At 40.3% G+C, this 4,282-nt stretch overlaps 1 pseudogene; it reads left to right on the forward strand.

Moving 5' to 3' along the window:
* Positions 1-623: 623 nt before the first annotated feature.
* LOC113609092 (heterogeneous nuclear ribonucleoprotein D-like pseudogene) lies at positions 624-1,469 on the forward strand (annotated as a pseudogene).
* The last annotated feature ends 2,813 nt before the right edge of the window (positions 1,470-4,282 follow it).

Here is a 4,282-nt window from a genome sequence, read left to right on the forward strand (position 1 = left end):
TTTAGGTCCCTTCAGCGTAACCAACAGGCATTGTGCTTTCCCGATAGTCTGCTTTCCGGTCTACCAGCCTCGACTCCTTTCCCATCCCTGCCCCCAAATACTGACACGGATACGAAAAGGACGGAAAAGGACAGCAATGAACAAAAGGCTCCATCTTGAAAGAACTAACGAGTTGCAACAAAACTTAAAGGAGACGCGATCCAAAGTGAACAAGATGAGGAGTGGCTGCGGTTGGTGACAAACTTTCATTTTGTTGGGCTATTATTTTTGTCTTAAGGGCAGAAACATCAGACCCCGGAAGTAAGCCGACTTCTGCGGGGCAAACACGGCTCGTTTTCCGGCAGGCACTGTCTTTACGGCCCATTTCAAAACGCAAACCGCTCGCTCTCGTGGTCCTACGTCACCACGTACTTCTTGCGTCACCTCGCCGGCCAATTCCCATATTCCCCCTCTCTTGGCAGTTGAGCCGGAGCCAGCCAGTTTACCGCCGACTACACCGCGCCGCCGCCAGCCTCTCTTCGGTGGACGCCAACAGCTTTGAGATAAGCAAAATGGACAACAGACACGAGCTCCCTGAGGGAGTCCTAATCAAAGTCACCAAGAATCTCTATGACGCCAGAAAAATGTTCATCGGCGGAATACCCCGCGATACCAGTAAGCAAGCTCTTCTTGAATACTTGGCCCAGTTTGGCGAGATAATGGACTTTACTATTAAAACCCATCCAGTCAGTGGTGTTCCCAGGGGGTTTGGATTTGTGCTTTTTAAAGATCATGGCACCGTTGAAAAGGTCCTCCAAGTCAAAGAGCACAAACTGGATGGCAAAACAATCGATCTTAAAAGGGCTAAAGCCATAGAATTTATATCTCTGCCAAGAAAAGTTTTTGTCGGAGGGTTGAATCCTCATATGTCTGAAGTAAAAATCAGAGAGTATTTTGGCGCATTTGGTGTGATTGAGAATATTGAGCTTCCAGTGTATAAAGGAACAAACAAAAGACGAGCTTTCTGTTTTATCACATATACTGATGAAAAACCAGTGAGAAGGCTGTTAGAAGCCAGGTACCATCTGACTGACTCTGGGTGGTGTGAAACAAAAATTGCACTCCCGAAAGAATATTTCAAGTCACAAAGCAGAGGAGGAAGAGATGTTCCATTTGCCAGGCTAGGCAACTACTGGGGAGGAAGAAGCTCCCAGGCAAACCCAAGTCCTTACGGAGCAAACCCAAATGCTTTTGGCGCAGACCCAAATGTTTGCGGGGCAGTTGGAGGCGGCGGTGGCAGAAGCCTTTCTACTGTTTTTGTGCCTGTTCCCTTCTCAACCAGTAATGAAGGGTTTAATTTTTCTGATCAAATGTATGGCAATTTCCCTAATGCCTACAATAATCAGCCAATTTTTAATACCTATGGTGGAGATTATTTGCTTGGCCATAACTATGGGATCCATGGGTGTGTAACTGCATTTACTAATTAAAATGTGCAAGTAAACGAAGCGGCTCCCTTTGGTACTGCTTACCAAGGATTTACCAGCTTTTCTGAAGGCGAAGAATGAAGCCACTGCAGAGCCACTCTATCCTCGAAAGAAAAAGTTATGTTACTGAAATAAGAAATGACTGAATGACTGTTTAGTAGGACGTTGTCACTAACTTTTGAAACTGTTTACAGCTGTTTATAAGAACCAGTTTTTATTTTCCATAACCTTTTGACATTGGAGCAACAAGAAGATAACACAAGGATTTGAGACTTTTATTTTATGAAAGTTAATGTTTTCTCAAAAAATAAATGTTTACTAGCTTTATATGCAGCTCTATAGTGGCTTCTGTTCTGTGTTGGTATTTTGTTTTGTTTTTTTCGGTGAGAGGAGTGGGGGAATTTGGGGTCCTTTTTTTTGTTTGTTGTTTGGTCTAGGGTGGTGGTTTTGGGTTAGAACTATCATCCACATTCAGACCTTAAAGTTTCCCTTTAGATTTGCTATTCAACCAGGTCCTTCTTTCATTCAGCAAACATTAAGAGTTATTCTAAGACAGAAGCAGGAGATTCAAAGCAGGAGATTCAGAGAGAATCAGCCCCAGTGTTAAAAGAGGCAGAAGTAAACCAGGAAACACAATATAGTGTGGTAAGTCCTAAATAAGGCTTTGTGAAGGATGATGTGGTATTACAGACACAGGGCATCTAAAACAGGTCTTGAGAGGGAGTGGTCCAAGGTGGAGTGCAGTAGATAGGCCTTTGCCAATGGACTGTGCTAAGAAGAGAGAGAATACCAAGCAGACATGCAAAGGAATTGAAGCAGGAATTGAGCACACACTTTTGGAAGAGAGCAAAGAAAGTTTTTAAGGGCGGAAACAAAGTGCATATGGAAAATAAGGAAAAGGAGGTGGGCAGGGGGCTTGAGCATGTCTGCCAGAATCTCATGCAAGCCACATATGTAATTTAAAATTTTCTAATCACATTTTTTAAAAGCAAAAAAAGATGAAATTCATTTTAATAATAAACTTTAATATAAACAAAATATCATTTCAAGATATCAAGATAACTATTCATGAGACTTTTTACATCATTGCTTTGGTACTAAGACATTGAAATCTAGTGTGTATTTTACTTTTACACCACATCTCAGTTCAGACTAGCTACATTTCAAGTGCTCAATACATGTGGCTAGTGGCTATCATATAGGATAGTGCAAACCTAAATTACAAAGGGCCTACATTACATGCTAAGAGGTTGAATTCTATCTTTAAGTCAATAAGGAGAAATTAAAGGATTTAAAACAGGGAGTTACATGAAGCAGCAAATATACATGCCTGACACTGAGCTCCATGCTAGGATTCGAATATCAATGAGACTCAATCTCTGCCTTCAGGTAACTCACTGTCGAGAAGGAAAGACAGACATGAAACCAAGATTCTGGTGGGACTAAATTTAAAATGTGAGGAGGGGACTTCCCTGGTGGCGCAGTGGTTGAGAGTCTGCCTGCCAATGCAGGGGACATGGGTTCGTGTCCCGGTCCGGGAAGATCCCACATGCCGCGGAGCAGCTGGGCCCGTGAGCCATGGCCGCTGAGCCTGCGTGTCCGGAGCCTGTGCTCCACAACGGGAGAGGCCACAACAGTGAGAGGCCCGCGTACCGCAAAAAAAAAATGTGAGGAGGAAGTCAATTTTACTTAGAAAGAATCATATGTATTTACTGTCCTTACTAGAATACAAATATCCTGAGGCTAAATATATTGCACTCTTTTCTGTATTCTCCTTAGCATCTAGCAAGCTAGATAGCTTGATAGCAAACTACAGCTCTTGCACAGAGTAGGAACTTAAAAACAAATATTGAATAATGACAGAGGAGCAAAACTGAGAAGCAGATACAGTATTATGAATAAGAGAAAGAAACAGAAGGAGGCAACATAAAACATGAGGTAATTATTTTCATTTTTAGTAGGAAATGTTTATTATTTAAATATCTGAGCAAGTTGTATTCCTTTAATGGTGGAGGAATTTTAAATATATAAATACACTTTGTTAAAAATATGGAGATTAAATGGAATAATAGATGTGAAACTGTTTTGAAAAGTTGAAATAACTGTACAGAAATCAGGTGTTATACACACACACACACACACACACACTCCAGAATAGGCTTGCAATGGAGATTTTGATGCTTATTGCCCTTTGGTACTACAGTATATTATATCAAACTGCAGTTTGAAAATACCAGGAGATCAATCAACTGAGTTAATTTAAATATTGTTCCACATAATGTTTTCTTTTTAGAAAACTCTATAAAAATAGGTATGCTCTGTTGCCACAAAGTAAAAGCGAATCCCCAGGTAGGCTAATAAGAAGATTCACAAAACTAAATGGTATTATGCAATAGTTGAAATCATGAATCTGTCTGTCTGTATGTATCCAAGACCAAGGACAAACATACAGATTCCTCCAACAGAAAGTATTTAGGAGGAATCGGCTTTAATTTACCAGAGTTAACTTGATGAAGCTAGGTGATTTTGATTAAGAGCTTTTGTTACTGGTCCCACTGAGAATTGACTTGTCTATTGAGCCAGACAAAATATAGCTATATCCACATTTGGCTTTTTGAACTAAGGAATTAAACTAAATAAAGTTTCAGCCAATTCAGAATCAGTGTAGCAGATGTTTTGATATTTCAGTTTTAGAAATTATATAAATTTATTTTTTCCTGTTCCAGCTGGTTCATTTGTTGATTAAGGTTAAAAAATTCAGTAGAAAACAAGTAGGGATTGGTTCAGATTTCAGCATGTAAGTTCAGCAAATTAGC

This window comes from Aethalodelphis obliquidens, unplaced genomic scaffold (assembly GCF_003676395.1).
Source record: "Aethalodelphis obliquidens isolate GAN/ISIS:26980383/991018 unplaced genomic scaffold, ASM367639v1 scaffold54, whole genome shotgun sequence".
NCBI classification, from domain to species: domain Eukaryota; kingdom Metazoa; phylum Chordata; class Mammalia; order Artiodactyla; family Delphinidae; genus Aethalodelphis; species Aethalodelphis obliquidens.